This window comes from Sapajus apella, unplaced genomic scaffold (genome assembly GCF_009761245.1).
Source record: "Sapajus apella isolate SASKATOON/1434 unplaced genomic scaffold, GSC_monkey_1.0 scaffold14, whole genome shotgun sequence".
NCBI classification, from domain to species: domain Eukaryota; kingdom Metazoa; phylum Chordata; class Mammalia; order Primates; family Cebidae; genus Sapajus; species Sapajus apella.
Genome location: NW_022436954.1, coordinates 11,411,416 through 11,430,972, shown reverse-complemented (window position 1 = coordinate 11,430,972; position 19,557 = coordinate 11,411,416). Strand labels below are relative to the sequence as shown.

The window sequence follows — 19,557 nt, the reverse complement described above, 5'->3', positions numbered from 1 at the left end:
CACAGCAGGTCAGGGCTGTGATTTATGTGGCTCAAGGTGATGATGGCGCCCATTTATTTTGAAATGCCGAATACAGGTTCCCGGAGGTTTAACTAGGGTAGTATTTTTAGGCGCTAGGCTCATGAGGCGCGAGGAGCTGCGGAGCCTTGAAGGGCACCACGGCCGTGGGTCGCGGGCCACGCAGCAGCAGGGTCTTCGGACCGGGGTGCGCCGCTGGGTGACGCCACTTCCTTAGAAAATCGAGCCCAGAAAGGAATGTGTCCTGCTTAGAAGCTTCGGCCCCCTGGTTCCTGAATTCTGTTAGATTGTTTCTTACCTCTAGCACGTTCCATGACCTTGCCCGTTTGAACTCATGGAACAGTATTTTTTCCCTTCAGACAAAACTTGCTCCACAAAAAATGAATTCTTATGGGTTTCGCAATCCGTTTCTTCTCCGGGTGTCTTAAAATGCAGCCTCGCCTCGGAATGGCATACAGTAAATTCCCTAAATGTTAGTGTGTCTGGATCATTTTGAGTAGCAGACACGTTGAATTTGTAAGGAAAAGTTCTCGGTGGGAGCTGGTGCTACTGGCTGGGAAACTTTGGGCAACTTACCTAAACCTCTCTACGCCTTAGTTCTTGTAAAATGGGTGTAATTACACCTGCCTCATGATGCTAACACAACTACTAACGATTGAAGGCCGCCGGGGACTCTGCCAGGCGCTTTATATGGATTATCTCATTGAATCCTTCCTTATGTGCTTCCCATGAGGTAGGTACTGTTATTTTCTCACTTTGTAGTTGAGGAACTTGAGGATTAGCGACATTAACTAGTGTGCCTCCAACCACCCAATAGCAAGTGGCAAAACTTGCAGCTGAGCTTTTTGTCTGATTGTTAAAAACCCAGTGTCTTAATAACTGTGTCAAAATAACAAAAGCAAATGTGGACATGGGCCAGGCCTGAACTTTAAAGAAGTGGAGCAGGCCAGGGACAAGATGTTTTATTGGTTTTCAAGCATGCGTGGAACATAAAACATCAGGTACTAAGTAACAGTAGATCTTAATAATTACCAAAGAATTGGTGCCATGTAGACCAAGGGTTAGCAGACCATGGTCCACAGCTGAATCTGGCCAGCAACCTCTTTTTGTAAGGGAAGCTTTATTGCAATACAGCCAACCTCATTTATTTACATATTGTCTTTGGTTGCTTCAATGTTACAAAGTCAGAGTTGAATCGTTATGATGGATCCCATGTGGCCTGTAAAGTATAACATATTTATTGTTTGGCCCTTTACAGGGTTTGCTGATCCCTGATCTTGCAGATCATGTTTTCTGGTCATTATGTAAGATATCAATAGTAGAAGCAGACTGGGAAAAACGTCTTATATTTTCAGATATTTCAATAAGAGAAAATAATGGAAAGCAGAAAATACTTAAAACGGAGTGATAAACGTATTAATATATCAAAACTTTTAGGACACTGCCAAAACAGTATTTATATAAGAAAATAGGGGCTGTGTGTGGTGGCTCACATGTGTAATCGCAGCACTTTGGGAGGCTGTGGTAGGTGGATTGCTTTAGCTCAGGAGTTCCAGACCAGCCTAGGCAACATGGCAAAACCGCATCTTTACAAAAAATACAAAAATTAGCTGGGCTAATTTTTTTATTAGCTGCTCTGCATTATTTCTGGTGCTGGTGGTGTGCGCCTGTACCTGTAGTCCCTGCAGCTATGCGGGAGACTGAGCACAAAAATAGGGAAGCCTGAATATAAATGAACTATAGAATAAACTCAAAGAAAGTACAAGGAAAGAAATGCTGCAGAGTAGGAATTAAAGGATCAGAAAACAAGGTGTCAAAAAAAAGAAAGAAAAAAAGAAAACAAGGTGTCATAGACAGGATCAACAAAATTGCCCATTTTCTCTTACACAACACCTGTCTGTAAGGGGGACTGAAAGTCCTTTTGAAAGAATAATATATTTTTAGGCCAGGCATGGTGGCTCACGCCTGTAATCCCAGCACTTTGGGAGGCTGAGGTGGGTGGATTACGAGGTCAGGAGTTTGAGACCAGCCTGGCTGACATAGTGAAACCCCGTCTCTACTAAAAATACAAAAATTAGCTGGGCATAGTGGCTAATGCTTGTAGTCCTAGCTACTTGGGAGGCTGAGGCAGGAAAATCACTAATCACTTGAACCCAGGAGGCGGAGGTTGTGGTAAGCTGAGATCACACCACTGAACTCCAGCCTGGGTGATAGAGCAAGACTGTGTCTTAAAAAAGAAAAAAAAAAAAAAAGGATATATATATATATACAGTTACTTAATAGACCCATTATTAAGATGGAGAAGGTACAAGTTCTTTTCACAAGTGATTCTTTAGACATAAGGTGTGATGTCTCTGGGAAGTGTCCCTTTGGTGTGTGGGAGAATGGAGGTCTTTCCTGCATGTCAAGTACATGGGAAAGGTTAATGACAGCTGAGGAAGGCCATCAGTTAGAGAAAGCCACCATACCAGCTTTCTTTGGCATTATCTGTGATTTCTGAAAGTGCTGTAAATAAGCCAGTATAGTATTTACAGACTCTATACATTGTTTCTTTTTTACTGTTTTTGTTTTTGTAGGCAGACAAGGTCTCTGTCATTTGGGCTAGAGTGCAGTGGCATGATCATAGCTCACTGAGCTTCGACCTCCTGGTCTCAAGTGATGCTCCTGTCTCAGCCTCCCAAAGTGCTGGCATTGCAGGCATGAGCCACCACACCTGGCCTGTTTCTTTTCTAATCATAAAAAAAGCACAACATAAAATTTACTTTCTTGTGAGGCTAGTATCAGATATTTTCATCAAGTAACTTAAATCTCTAAAACACCGATTCCAAACTTTAGTATACATTTAGAATTGCCAAGATGGCTTGTTAAAACATAGGCTACTGGGCCCCATCCCCAGAGTTTCAGATTCAGTAGGTGGGAAGTCAGGCCTGAGAATTTGCATTTGTAACAGGTTCCCAGATTATGCAGATGCTACTAGTTCGGTGCTACATTTTGAAATCCTGCATTGTCCATTAGTACTTGCATGGTTATACAGGGAGAAAAGAGTAGTGAGCTGTACCCAGGGTCATTTCTCATGTAGTGAAAACATGACAAACCTCCCAGAAAGTAATGGGAACCCTTAGTAAAACAGATCTTAGCGGAAAAGAATTACCCATATAATAAAAGTAACTGTTTACAGGGCAAAATTTCTGATGGACTAAACATGGCCACAAATTCTTTGACAATTCTCCCATTTAATAATTAATTGATTGGTTTTTGTTATTTATTTTTCAGAGATGGGGTCTCGCTCTAATAGGATTAGAGTAGCAGTGCTGTAGTGCAATGGTGCGATTGCAGTTCACTGCAGCCTCAAACCCCTGGGCCCAAGAGATCCTCCTACCTCGTCCTTCTGAATAGCTGGGGCTGCAGGCACACACAACTATACCTAGCTTATTTATTTTTTATTTTTGTAAAGACAGGATCTCACTATGTTGCCCAGGCTGTTCTCAAACTCCTGGCCTCAGCCTCCTGAATAACTGGGATTGCAGGTGCAAACCACCACACCCTGCTACTTCTCCCATTGAGAGGTGGGCTGTCTGTTTCCTTCTCCTTGAATCTGGACTGGACTATGACTGCTTTGACTAATGAGATATGGGAGTGGAGATGCTCTGCCACTTCTGGATCACCTTTAAGAAGATTGGCAGTCTTAAGTCCATGTAAAATACCCAGCTGCTTTGCTGAAGAGATCATATGGAAAGACCCTGAAACTACATGAAGAGGAAGGCGGGTCCAGCTGTATTTAGCTTATCTAATCATCCCAGTCAAGACACCAGGTATGTGAATGAAGCTGTCTTGGACTCTTCACACCTGCTCAGCTATCAACTGAACATTGTGACTCCATTCCATGCTATGGAGAGCAGAAGGATCACTCAGCAAAGCTGTTCCCACATTCCTGGCCCATAAAAGTATTTTACAGATACGTAGATATATATAATAAAGTGATTGTAGTTTTAAGCCACAAGGTTTATTTGTTTTGTTTGTTTGTTGTTTTTTGAGACAGGCTGCAGTGCAATGGTACAATCATGGCCCACTGCCACCTCAAACTCCTGGGCTTAAGCCATCCCCCCATCTCAGCCTCCCCAGTAACCAAGCCTGAAGGCATGTGCCACTGCATGTGGCTATATATATATGTGTACATTTCAGCCACATAGTTTTAGAGTAGTTTATTGCTCACTAATAGTGGGAACATGTCCGTTTAGAAAAATTATACAAAACTTGGAAATAAGGAAAAGGAATTGTTGTGTGCCTTGCAATGTTGTAATAAGAGCATTATCTAACAAGCCTGTGTAAAGGTCATTTAAAGTTCTACGGAGAGGTAACCTTGTTTGACTTAATGTTTATTATTAATGAGATCCCAGACTCAGTAAAGTTAGATATTAATTTGTAGAAGATTAACAAGTTGCAAATTATTTTTGTCCAGTGGAGATGATTTCATTTTGGTGGGATAATCTCAAAGGAGACAGTTTTATTGCCACATTAACCAACATTATATTTAACTTTTGAATCTTAATCCAGCATTTTTCCTCACTCTATATAGTTCATAGTTTCTTGTATCCTCCTTTGAATTAGCTTCACCACCTTGCTGTTTCTTTTTCATTAATAAGATAAATAAATATTTGACACATGCTCATAACATAATTGAAAGAGAGTTTTTTTTTAACTTTTTGAAAGTTATACTTTGACAAACTATTCAACTTTTTTTTTTTTTTGCAGAGGATTCAATTCAATACATATTTATTGAGAATGTATTAAGTAAAAGGGTGAGAAGTGATATTTATATTAATAGCCTACTGTGAAATAGCATTATGTCTTAAAAAACCTGATATATATACCTTAATTAAAAAATACTTTGTTGTTAAAAATACTAATGATCATGTGAGCCTTCAGTGATTCTTAATCTTTTCCCTGATGGAGGGTCTTTCCTTGTTGTTGATGGCTGCTTACTGGTCAAGGAAGTGGTTGCTGAAGGTTGGGGTGGCTATGGCAATTTCTTAAAATAAGACAAGGAAGTTAGCTACCTTGATTGACTTTTCCATTCATAAAAGATTTCTCTGTAGCATGCAATGCTGTTTGACAACATTTTACCCACGAAGTAGAACTTTTACAATCGGAGCAATTCTCTCAAACGCTGCTTTATCAACTAAGCTTGTGTAATTCTCTAAATCCTTTATTATTATTTGAGCAACGTTCACAGCATCTTCACCAGGAGAAGATTCTATCTTAAGGAAACTCTTTTCTCATGCATAAGAAGCACCTCCTTACCTGTTAAAAGTTTAATAATGAGATTGCAGGAATTCCATCGCATCTTCAGGCGCCACTTCTAATTCTAGTTCTCTTGGTATTTCCACCACACCTGCAGTGACTTTCTCCACTGAAGTCTTGAACCTCTCAAAGTCATCCATGATTGGAATCAACTTCTTCCAAAGTCCTGTTAATGTTTGTAGTGTAATGAAATATGTTATATATACATATAGGTTTTCATATACAGGAAACAGAATCTCTTTGACCTTCTGATAGCTGAACACGTGGAGGTTTCTGGGGGATGGCCACCTGGGGAGGGCATGGGAGCTCTATGCCCTTTCCTCTGTACCTCTCCCTATGCATGTCTTCATCTGTATCCTTCGTGATACCTTTATATTGTAATAAACTGATAAAGGTAAGTGCTTCCTTAGTTCTGCGAGCCACTCCAGCAAATTATTGAACCCAAAGAGGGGGTCATGGGAACCCAACTTGAAGCTGGTTGGTCAGAAGTTCCAGAGCTCCAGACTTGCAATTGGTGTTTTGCGGGAGGAGGGAGTAATCTTAGGAACTGAGCCCTTAAACTGTGGGAACTGACACTATTTCCAGGTAGTGTCAGAATTGAATTGGAGGATACCCAGCTGGTCTCCACTGTTTGTTGGTGTGGAAAATTCCCCACACACTTGGTCACAGAAGTATTCTGTGTTGGTTGTGGTGTGAGAGCAAAGGGAAAACACAGTTTGAGTTTTACCACAACAGTGTTGATACTTTGATCCCTTTCTATGACTCAGAATGTTCTTTTCTTGTTGAGGGGCGGGCAGGGCAGACAAGTGCAATGGCACAATCTTGACTCACTGCAACCTCCACCTCCTAGGCTCAAGCCATCCTCCCATCTCAGCCTCCTGAGTAGCTGGGGCTATAAGTGGGCACCATCATGCCTGGCTAATTTTTTTATTTTTTGTAGGGACGGGGCTTCACCATGTTGCCCGTATCCAGCCTCACAAATGTTCTTAATGGCATTTAGGATAGTGAATCCTTTCCAGTTTTTTTTTTTTTTTTCTTTTTTCCTTTAGTCATCCAGAAGCAGCTAGAAAGTTTTCAATTTCTTTTGCTCAAATCCATCAGAGGAATCATTGTCTATGGCAGCTATAGCCTTACAAAATGTATTTCTGAAATAATAAGACTTGAAAGTTGAAATTTCTCTGTGGGCTACAGAATGGATGCTGTGTTAGCAGGCATGAAAACAATATTAATCTTGTACCTCTCCATCAGAGTTCTTGGGCCACCAGCTGCATTGTCAATAAGCAGTTATATTTTGAAATAAGCCTGTTTTTTTTTGTTTTTTTTTTTTTTGTTGTTGTTGTTGAGTAGTAGGTTTCAACAGTAGGCTTAAAATATTCAGTAAATTACGCTACAAATGGATATGCTGTTGCTAGCCAAGCTTTACTGTTTAATTTATAAAGCACAGGCCAGGTAGATTTAGCATAATTCTTAAGGGGCCTAAGTTTTTTTTAGAATGACAAATAAACAATGGCTTCAACTTAAAGTCACCAGCTGCACTAGCCTGTGACAAGAGAGTCAGCCTGCCCTTTGAAGCCTTGAACCCAAGCATTGAAAGGCCTAGATGGCATCTTCTTGCAATATTTTGTCTGCATTGAAAATCTGTTGTTCGATGTAGCCACCTTCATCAGTGGTCTTAGCTAGATCTTCTGGATGACTTGCCGCAGCTTCTAAATCAGCGCTTGCTGCTTCACTTTCTACTTTTATATTATGGAGGTGGCTTCTTCAGCTCTGCTAGCTTCAAACTTTACTTCTGCAGCTTCCTCAACTCTCTCCACCTTCAATGAATTGAGAGAGTTAGCATGTCTAGATAAGGCTCTGGCATAAGGGAATGTTATGGCTGGTTTGATCTTTTATCCAGACCACTGAAACTTTCTCTGTAACAGCAATAACACAGTTTTACTTTCTTACCATTTGTGTGTTCACTGGAGTAGCATTTTTAAATCCTTTCTAGAGCTTTTCCTTTGCATTCACAACGTGGCTAACTTCTTGGCCCAAAGCCTAGTTTTTGGCCCATCTTGCTTTTGACATGCCTTCCTCGCTAAGCGTAATCATTTCTAGCTTTACAGTGAGGGATTTAAAGTGAGAGATGTGTGACTCTTTCACTTGAATACTTAAAGGTGATTGTAAGGTTATTAATTGGCCTAATTTCAATATTGTTGTATCTCAGGGAATAGGGAGGCCCAAAGAGAAGGAGGGAGATGAGGGAATAACTAGTCAGTGGAACACACACAACACTTACTAAGTTCGCCATCTTGTGAGGGTGCAGTTCCTGGTGTCCCAAAACAATTACAATAGTAACATTAAAGATTACTGATCACAGATCACTATAATAGATATAATGAAAAAGTTTGAAATATTGTGAGAGTTACCAAAATATGAGACAGAGATATGAGGTCAACACTTGCTGTTGGGAAAATGGTGCCAATAGACTTGCTCAATGTAGGGTTGCCAAAATTTTTCAATTTGTAAACAGCACAATTATCTGTGAAGCATAATAAAATGAGGTATTAGGTTGTTATTGTTTCTGTAACAAAATTATATTTCCGTAGGTTAGAAGTCTAAAATGGGTTACAGAACTACATTTCTTCCTTGAGGCTTTAGGGGAGAATTTGTTTTTTTGTTGTTTTTAGCCTCCAGAGGCTACTTGCATTCCTTGGCTTGTGGCCCCATCCTCCATTTTCAAAGCCAGCAGCATACATCTTCCAAACTCTTTCTCTCTCTGCTTTTCTTGTCATATTTTCCTCTCTCATTCTCCTACTCCCTTGTTACAAAGGTCCTGTGATAACATTGTGTGCACCTGGATAATACAGGATAATCTCCCCCATCTCAGAATTCTTAATTTAATTATACCTGCCAAATCCCTTTTACCGTGTAAAATAATATATTCACAGCTTCTGGGAATTAGGACATGGAAATATTTGGGGAGCCCATTTTTAGCCTATGGCATGTGGTATGTATAAGTCATTGGGGTATACAAATGATTTCTGGTAGTATAATGACAAAAAATTTTAAAGTTTAAGTTTGTGTTTTATGTGCTACTTAGAGATGAAAAATGAAGATTCACTAGGTGAACCATGTCCATGGTTTCTGTGTTCAGTAACTCCCAAGACAATTGGGGCTATGTTCACTAACATGCTGTTAGTTATATATTGCTGCATACAAAACTACCCTAAAATTTAGCAGTGCTATGGTTTAGCTGTGTCCCCACCCAAAATCTTATATTGAATTTTAATCCCCATAATCCCCACATGTCAAAGGAGAGGACAGCTGGAGGTAATCGAATAATGGGGGTGGTCTCCCCTATGCTGTTCTCATGATAGTGAGTTCTCACAAGATCTGATGGTTTTTATATGTTTGGTAGTTCCTCCTGCATTAATTTTCCCTCCCACCACTTTGTGAAGAAGGCGCCTTGCTTCCCCCTTAGCCTTCTGCCATGATTGTAAGTTTCCTGAGGCCTGCCCAGCCATGCAGAACAGTGAATCAATTCAACCTCTTTCCTTTATAAATTATCCAGTCTCAGGTAGTTATTTATAGCAGTGTGAAAATGGACTAATACAAGCACTTAAAAATAATTTATTATCTCACGTAGATTTTGGAGGTCAGGACTTGGCTGCAGCTTAGGGAGGTGGTTCTGGCTCAGGGTGTTTCAGGAGATTGCAGTCAGAATACTGGTGGGGGCTCCAGACACTTGAAGACTTAACTAGCATAGGAGGATCTGTCCTCAAGATGGTTCACTTACATGGCTGTTGGCAAGAGGTGTCAGTTCCTCCCTGGCTGTTCATAGGAGACCGTAGTTCCTTGCTACATTGCTTCATTAACATCTCATAGGGCTTCTTGATTGTCCTCAGGACATGGTAGCTTCTTTTAGAGTGCGTAATCTGAGGTAGAAGCTAAAGCCACAATATCTTTTATGAACCGCCTTCAGAAGTCACACATGGTCACTTCTTCCACATTCTAGAAATGTTACTAAGTACAGCCCACACTCATAGGGAGAGGAATTAGGCTCCACTATGTAAAAGGAGGAGTATCAAATAATTTGTGGACCTATTTTATAGAACCACCACAGCCTACTTGAAGACAAACAATAGACCTTTTAATCATGGCAAATTTTTCTGGACAGATAAATAGATTACAGGGTTGGAACGATGTCAGCAAGATGGTAATATAGGAGGTCACCTGCTTTTATCCCCCAACAATAAGAATCCTTCACCCATCCAGACAAAAGTCTCTTTGTGGAAGCCTCAGGATTCAGGTAGAAGGTTGTGGAAGTGTGATGGAGCCCAAGACCTAGGAGGGTGATTTTTAGAGTGCATACCCATAACCAGTTGACAGACCCATCAATCGTGCTTCCAGACTCAAGCCTGGGGAAATGGCCTCATTCCCCAGAGGGCTGGGTGATAGCCCCTGCTGGCCTTGAGGCTACCACTAAAAGCATCTGCCAGGGTGTTCAGGAAGAATTATGCACACCAGTGCCTCAGCAGGGAAGACTTCTCTGCCTGCCAACATTGGTCTTGGCAGTGGACCTGAAAGTTGCCCTGTGGCTCAGCTCCACCCCTCCTCAGCTGTGGGCCTGGTTTAATACTGCTTGCTGCTGGGAAATTGCTTCCCAAAGGGAAACTTGCCCGTATCTCATAGGAGTTACCCGTTCAGCTGAGCCTCTGCAATGGGCTTTCCAGCCTCTGTCCAACAGCAGATTCTGAGACCCAGTTTCAAGTCTGGCCCCACACCCATCTAAGCCAATGGGATGGGTTTGCTGACCTCTGTTCTACGGGGACCCCTGAGGGGGCCCAGTCTCAGCTCCAACCCTTCTTGCCACATGTGGGGATTGTCCTGCTTGTGCAGGGAACTGCTGGGAGGGGTGTCTATCCAGGCCACTGGGACAGGCTTCTGGGCTTGGGTCCCTGGCTAGCTTATCTACATAGCCTAGGTACCTTCCTTCAATCTTCCTCAGGTCCATCCTGGCTGGGGTGCTGTGTCAACCTCAAAAGCCCTTGCAAAACTTGTGGTGAATCTGGGCTTAGGGCCCCCTCTAGTGCTGAAGTGGCTGCAACACTCACAGGCTTAGGAAACACAAGTCAGCCTGCCTAGAATTTCTAGACAGGCCTATTGAAGTAAAACAGGCACAAAGAAAGCCAGACTGCAAAGACTGGAATAAATACCTAATACACAGACATCGATGCACATCTGCAAGCATCAAGAATAAGCAGGGAAATTTGACCTCACCAAACAAAATGAGATGCCAGTGACTGACCCTAAAGGGAACTTCAAGAAAACACAGAGAAACAATTCAAAAATTTATCAGAAAATTTTTTTTTTTTTTTTTTTTGAAACGGAGTTTCGCTCTTGTTGCCCAGGCTGGAGTGCAATGGCGCGATCTCGGCTCACCGCAACCTCCGCCTCCTGGGTTCAGGCAATTCTCCTGCCTCAGCCTCCTGAGTAGCTGGGATTACAGGCATGCCCCACCATGCCCAGCTGATTTTTTGTATTTTTAGTAGAGACGGGGTTTCACCATGTTGACCAGGATGGTCTCGATCTCTTGACTTCGTGATCCACCCGCCTCGGCCTCCCAAAGTGCTGGGATTACAGGCGTGAGCCACCGCGCCCGGCCTTATCAGAGAAATTTAAGAGAGATATTGCAGTTAAAAAATACATAGAAATCTAGGAGCTGAAAAATATAATGAAGAGAGTATCAATAGCAGAATTAATCAAGCAGAGGAAAGAATCTGTGAACTTGAAGGTAGGTTATTTGAAAATATACTGCCAGAGGAGAAACAAAAAAATAATAATAATGAAAAGGAATGAAAAAAGCTTATGGGATTCATAGGATAATATCAAAAGGGAAAATGTATGGGTCATTGGAGTTCAAGACGAAGTAGAGAAAGACAAAGGAGTAGAAAACTTATTTAAATAAATAATAACAGAAGACTTTCCAAACCTGGAGAAAGATACAAATATCCAGGTACAAGAAAGTCATAGGCCACCAATCAAATTTAATCCAACTAAGACCACTCTAAGACATATTATAATCGAATTGTCAAAGGTAAATGTCAAAGAGAGGATGTTGAAAGCAGCAAGAGAAAATAACAAATAACACAAAAGGGACTTTTTCAATACACTTAGCAGCAGACTTCTCAGCAGACACCTTGTAGGTCAGGAGACAGTAGGATGATATATTCAAAGTACTAAAGGAAAAAAAAAAAACCCTGTCAACCAACAATAGTGTATCTGGCAAAGCTGTCCTTCAGAAATGAAGGAAAATACTTACCCAAACAAACAAAAGTTAAGGGAGTTCATCACCACTAGGTCTGCCTTACAAACTGTTAAAGGGAATTCTTCAAGCTGAAATAAAAGGATGCCAATGAGTAACTTGAAAACATCTAAAAGTACAAAACTCACTGGCAAAAGTAAGTACATAATAAAATTCAGAATGTTCTAATAATATAACGGTGGAGGGACTACTTACATCCTTAGTATTAAGGGAAAAAGTATTAAAAATAATAAACATAAAAATTAGCTGGGCATGGTGGCACATGCCTGTAGTCCCAGCTACTCAGGAGGGAGAGGTGGCAGGATCGCTTGAGCTTGGGAGGCAGAGATTGCAGTGAGCCAAGATTGTGCCACTGCTCTATAGTCTGGGCAACAGAGTGAGACCTTGTCTCAAAACAATAATAATAATAACTACAATACTTTTTAAGGGATATGCAATATAAAATTATGTAAATTGTGACATCAGTAATCAAAGTTATCTGTTTAATATAACATAAAATTTTTTTGTAAACTTTATGGTAAGCATAAAACAAAAACCTGTGATCGATACAGTACAAATTAAAAGGAATCAAAACAGACTGCCAGGGAAAAACACTTAACGACAAAGGAAGACAGTAAGAGAGGAAGAAAGAAAAAGTATGCAACACAAACTAGAAAATGATTAACAAAATGGCAGTAGTTAAGTCCTTACCTATCAATAATTACCTGAATGTAAAGGAATTAAATTATCCAATTAAAACATATAAAGTGGCTGAATATATATATATATATATATATATATATATATAAAATGTCACAACTACATGCATAATCCTAATGTTGCACCTCAAGGAACTAGAAAAGAACAAACTAAACACAAAATGAGTAGAAGGAAAAAAAAATGAATAGAAGGAAGGATATAGTAAACATCAGAGCAGAAATGATGAAATAGAGACTAAAAAATACAAAAGATGTTTTTTGAAAAGATGAACAAAATTGACAAACCTTTAGCTAGACTAAGAAAAAGAGAAAAGATTCAAATAAAATCAGAAGTGAAAAAGGAGAAATTACACCTGATACCAGAGAATACAAAGAATTATAAGAGAATATTATCAACAACTATATGCTAATAAATTAGATAACCTAGAAAAATGGATACATTCCTCAGCACATACAGCTTACCAAGATTGAACTATAAAAAAAAAATAGAAAATCTGAATAGAACAATATGGAATAAGGAGACTGAATCAGTCGTAAAAAGTCTCCTATCAAAAACAGTCCAAGACCCGATGGCCTTACTGCTGAATTCAACCAGCATTTAAAGAAGAATTAGTAAAATTATTCTGAAACCATTTCAAAAAATTGAAGAGGAAGGAATTCTTTCAAATTCATTCTATGAAGTCAACATCACCCTGATTATGAAACCAGATGAGGACACAACGAAAAACTACAGGCCAATACCCTGATCAAAATAGATACAAAAATCCTCAACAAAATACTGGTAAACAAATCCAACACATTAAAAATAATTCATTGTGGATCCTTGCAAATGTTATCTGCTGAGATGCCTCACACAGAGACTGTCTCTCCTTTTCCTTCCTCTATGGATCTGCTTATTCAGGACAGCCCTGATTTTTCCACCAGTCCCAAAGGCAAACAATCCACTGCAGCAGAGAATTGCGCCACAAAAAAGGAAGACAAGGTCGCAGTCAAGAAATAGAAGACCAGAACTGTGTTCTCGTTTACCCAGCTTTGTGTACTCAATGATAGATTTCAGAAACAGAAATACCTTAGCCTTTAGCAGATGCAAGAACTTTCCAACAGCCTGAACCTTAGCTACAAACAGGCAAAGACCTGGTTCCAGAACCAGAGAATGAAATCCAAGAGGTGGCATTAAAACAGCTGACCAAAGAACAGCAATGGTGTGACTCAGAAGGCCTCAGCACCTGCCTACCCCAGCCTCTACTCTTCCTACCACCAGGGATGCCTGCTGGACACAACTGGGAACCTTTCAGTGTGGAGCAACCAGACCTGGAGCAATTCACCCTGGAGCAACCAGACCCGGAATATCCAGTCCTGGAGCAATCACTCCTGGAACACTCAGAATTGGTGCACCCAGTCCTGAAACAATCAGGCCTAGAACAATCCCTTCTATAACTGTGGAGAGGAATCTCTGCAATCCTGATTGCAATTCCAGCCAAATTCTGCCAGTGACTTGCAGGCTGCTTTGGAAACTGCTGGGGAAAGCCATAATGTAATACAGCAGACCACTAGGTGTATTAGTAGTCCACAAACCATGGATTTGTTCCTAAACTACTCCACGAACATGCAACCTGAAGATGTATGAAGGTGAGTGAAATTGATATTACTCAATTTCACTCTGGGCACTGGCTGAATCCTTCCTCTCCCTTCTTCCCCTCCCTCATAGGATTTTTTTTGTTTGGAAATCACATGTTCTGGTTTCCATCATGCCTATACAGTCAATTTTATGGAGGATGGGATATGGTTGGAGCCTAATCAGAGAGGTTTCTTTTTTTTTTTTTTTTTTTTTCTTATTGGATCTTCCTGGAGAAAAAACATTTTGATAACCTTGGCTGATAAGGACAACATGATAGAAGCTGTCTCTGGCTATAGATAAGTAGATCTAATGCTAGTTTGGATATGTTTAGGGTTTCGAATCTAACCTCAAGAATAAGAAATAAAAGTACAAATTGGTGTGAAAAAAATTCATTATGATCAAGTGGGATACATCCCAGGAGAGCAAGAATGGTTCAATATATACAAATCAATAAATGTAACAAAATGAACAATAAAATCCATATGGCCAATTCAACAGATGCCTGAAAAGATTTGACGGAATCCAACATCTCTTACTGATAAAAACTCTCAATAAATTAGGTATAGAAAGCATATAGCTCAACACAATAAAGACCATATTTGATAAACCCACAGCTAACATCATCCTGAATGGGGGGAGAGTTGAAAGCTTTTCCTTTAAGCTTTGGAACAAGACAAAGATGCCCACTTTCATTACTTCTATTCAACATAGTACTGGAAGTTTTAGCCAGAACAGTTTGGCATGAGAAAGAAATAAAAGTCATCCAAAGTAGGAATAAAGAAGTTAGATTTTACATGTTTGCAGAGATTTTACGTGTCTGCAGATGATGTGATCTTATACACACAAAAACCTAAAGACTCCACCAAAAAACTATTAGAACTAATAAACAAATTCAGTAAAGTTGTGGGGTACAAAATAAACATATAAAAATTAGTATTATTTCTGTATGATAATGGAAAACTCTCTGAAACAGAAATCTAGAAAACAATTATAATAATAATAGCTACACAAAATAAAATATTTAGGAATAAATTTAGCCAAAGAGGTGAAACATCTCTACAATGAAAACTATAAAACACTGATGAAAGAAATTGAAGAAGACACAAATAAATAGAAAGATATTCCATTTATTTTTATGGACTGGATGAATTAATATTGTTAACATGTCTCTACTACCTAAAGCAATCTACCAATTCGGTGTAACTCCTATCAAAATACCAATGACATTCTTAATGGAAATAGAAAAAAAATTCTAAAATTTTTATGGAACCACAAAACGCTTCAAATAACCAAATCAACCCTGAGAAGAAAGGACAAAGTTTTGAAGGCGTCATACTGCCTGACTTCAAAATATACTACAAAACTATAGTAAACAAAACAGCATGGTACTGACATAAACAGACACATAGACCAATGGAACAGAATGAGGCCCAGAAAAAAATCCACAGATTTGCAGCCAGCTGATTTCCAACAAAGGTGCCAAGAACACACCTTGGGCAAAGGATAGTCTCTTCAATAAATGGTGCTGGGAAAACTTAATATGTACATGTAGAAGTATGAAAATTGACCCTTATCTCTTAACCATATAAAAAGTCAACTCAAGATGGATTAAAGAGTTCCATGTTAGTCCTGATAATATAAAGTTATTAGAAGAAGGCCTAGGGGAAAAGCTTCATGACCTTGGTCTGGACAAGAATTTTTTTTTTTTTTTTTTTTTAAGAAAACCTCAAAAACACAGGCAACAAAAGCAAAAATAGACAAACAGGATCACAGCAAATGACAAAAGCTTCTAAATAGCAAAGGAAATACTCAAGAGTGAAGACACGACCTACAGAATGGGAGAATATATTTGCAAAGTATACATCTGATAAAGGCTTAATATCCAAAATATATAAGGAACTTAAATAACTCAACAGCAAAAAAACAATCCAATTTAAAAATGGGTAAAAGACCTGCATAGACATTTCTCAAAAGGAGACATACAAATGGCCAACAGATATATGAAAAAAAAAATGCTCAACATCACTAGTCATCAGTTAAATGCAAATCAGAACTACAGTGAGATATCACCTCACTCCTTAGAATGGCTATTATAAAAAAAAAAAGATGAAGATGTAGATAAAAAGGAAGCTTTACAAACTCATAGTGGGAATATAAATTATTATAGCCATTGTGGAAAACAGAATAGAGGTTCCTCAAAAAATTATAAATAGAACTATCATATGATCCAGCAGTTTCACTACTGGGTATATTTCTAAAGGAAATGAAATTAGTGTGTTGAGGAGACATCTGTACTCCCTTGATTATTACAGCACTATTCACAAAAGCCAAGATGTGGAATCAACCTAAGTATCTATTAGTGGATGAATGGATAAAGAGTATATGGTATATATACAAAATGAAATATTAGTCCGCCATAAAAAGAACAAAATCTAGTTATCTGTGACAAGTATGAACCTGGGGGACATTATGTTAAGGAATATAAGCCAGGCACAGAAAGACAAATAGCACATCATCTTCCTCATATGTGGACTCTAAAAAACTAATCTCATAGAAATTGAGAATTTTATTACATCATTCACCATAGAATGGCCTAGAGGCTGGGCATGGTGGCTCATGCCTATAATCTCAGCACTTTGGGAGGCCTAGGCGGGTGGATTACTTGAGGCTAGGAGTTCAAGACCAGCCTGGCCAACATAGTGAAACTCCGTCTCTACTAAAAATAAAAAATTAGTTGGGTGTGGTGGCACATGCCTATAATCCCAGTTACTTGGGACTCTGAGGCACAAGAATGACTTGAACCCAGGAAGTGGAGTTTGCAGTGAGCGGAGATTGCGCTGTGGCACTCCAGCCAGGGGGACAGAGTGAGACTCCATCTAAAAAGACAAAAACAAAAACAAAAGATCTAGAATATTATAGAGGATGTTCTGTTTTAATCTATTGTGTATTCCACACAAATTTGTACCATGCTCATATATCAGATGTACTCAAATTGTTTTTACATTAGTTAAGCTCTTTTGGGTGGACAAAATGCTATTGTTTACTTAATGCATCCAGCATAATGTCTATTTATATTGTAGATCCTCTAAATACAATCATAAAGTCTCTCCGTATTTTAATTCATCCTATATTAAAATATTAATTATCATGTTATTTCTTTGCTCTATGTCATTGTTATGTTATTCAAAATCAAAATTCATAAGCATGATGTCAATGAGATGGTGGAATAAGGGGCTTCTGACTTTGGCTTTTTCCACAGACACATTAGAGTAAACAGCTATACCAAGATCAGTTTCTTTTGAGAGAAACAAAAAAAGTAGTTGAGAGTCTCCTACACACCGAAAAACTGAAATATCAAAATGTATGGGAAAAGTTGAAATTCACTTGTGCCACAAACCTCACCCTGGGCACAATACCTTGCAATTACAAGTGAATCCTAAACTCCCAGATTCTCTCTGAGAAGTAAAGGGTCTGGAGGACATATACCATCTCAACTCTTTTCCTTCCTTCCCTTCCTTCTCTTTTCTTTTCTTTCTCAGGGTCTCTCTCTGTTGCCTAGAATGGAGTACAGTGGCACAATCTTGGCTCACTGCAGCCTCGACCTTGTGGGTTCAAGAAATCTTCCCACCTCAGCCTCCCCATCCTGAGTACAGGTGCACACCACTACATCTGGCTAATTTTTGTATTTTTTTGTGTGAAGATGGGGTTTCACCATGTTGCCCAGGCTAAAAGCACTTTCTGAGTCTTCTTTCCCTGGCTTACTACAGCAATAAAATCAAGTGTCCACCTTATCCCTGGAAGGAGTTCTTCCTCACATTTAGCACAACTTTTACAGCTCCCACCCAAAAAACTGGCTCTTATATCACCTAATTCTGGGAACTAATGGGGTTTAGCATGTGTGTATCCTTCATAGCCAGAGAAAAAGAGGTGGTTTTAAAAGAGTGTATGAGTACTTCCAGCAGCTAATCTTTCTGGCTTAATGCAGAGTGAGCAGGCAAAAACACCCAGCTTACAATTTCTCCCTAGAAAAGTCTTGACTGCACACATAATGTTGTGACTTTACCAGGCTTTTAAGACTGGGAGAGATGGTTGTTTTATTTAATGTGCAGAAACCAACATAAAGAATCAAGGAAAATGAAGAAACAGGGAAATACATTCCAAACGAAAGACCAAAACAAGTCTCCAGAAATAAAGGATATGTGATGATATATAGGTTATGTGTAAGATATATATGAAATAAAGGATTATTCAAAATAATGGTCAAAAAGGTGGTATAGGAGAGCTATGTATGAACAAAGTAAGAACTTCAACAAAGTGAAAGGACATACAACAACAACAACAACAACGACAACAAATCTAAGGGAAGCCATAGAACTGAAGACCATAATGACTGAACTGAAACTTTTAGTAGAGGGTTTCCATAGAAGACTAGGTTATGTGCAAGTAAAGATTACCAAACTCAAATACAGAGAGTTGGAAATCATCCAATCAGATAAGTAAAAAGAATTAAAAAGAGTGATGATAGCTTAAGGGACTGATGGGACATCATCAAGCAATTCAATATATGCACTATGGAAGTTCCTGAAGGACAAGTGAGAGAGAAAGGAATAGTAAGCTTATTCAAAGTAATAATGGCTAAACATTTCCCAAGCTGGGGAATAAAACAGACATTCAGATCCAGGAAGCCAGTGGACAACAAATACAACGAATCAAAAAAGGCTTACATTGAGATATATTATAATCAAATTTCCAACAGTTAAATATCACGAGAATCGTGAAAGCACTGAGAGAATAGTGACTTGTTATGTACAAAGGAATTCCATGAGACTATCAGCAGATTTTTTTAGCAAAAACCTTGCAGGACAGAAGAGTATGGGATGACATATATAATGTGAAAGAAAAAAAAAAAACCAACCACGTATACTATATCTGGCAAACATGCCTGTCAAAAATAAAACAGAAATAAAGACATCCTCAGATGATCAAAAGCTGAGGGAGTTTATCATCATATCTGCCTTACAGGAAATGCTATTGGGAATTTTTCAAGTTGAAATAAAAAGATGAAACTCACTGGCAAAGGTAAACACTGGAAAAAACAGTATATTTTACCTCTATAATGATGATGGTAAATCCCTCTTAATTCTAAATAAAAGTTAAAAGACAAAAAACTTTAAAAAAAAAGATATAACACACATTCTTCTCAAGCACACATTGAACCCTTTGCAGGACAGATTATATGTTAGGTCCCCAAACAAGCCTTAATGTATTTAAGGAGATAATTACACTACGTATCTTTTGTGACAACAATGGAATCAAACTAGAAATCAGTAACAGCAATAAAATGTGAAAATTCACAAATATGTGGAAACTAACATACTCTTGAACAAATAGTGGGTCAAATGGGAAATGAAAAGGGAATTAAATAATATATTGAGACCAGCGAAAATTAAAATACAACTTAGCAAAAAGTATCTTGAGACAATATGAAAACAAAATGTACCAAAACTTACGAGATGCAGCAAAAGCAGTAGTAGAAGGGAAGTTTATAGTGATAAACATCTATATGTTTTTCGTTAGCTGCTTTAGTTTTCTTTTTTTAATTTTTTTTTTTTTTT

At 38.9% G+C, this 19,557-nt stretch overlaps 1 pseudogene; it reads left to right on the top strand.

The window, feature by feature from the left end:
• Positions 1–12,611: 12,611 nt before the first annotated feature.
• Positions 12,612–14,555, top strand: LOC116554385 (annotated as a pseudogene).
• Positions 14,556–19,557: the final 5,002 nt, after the last annotated feature.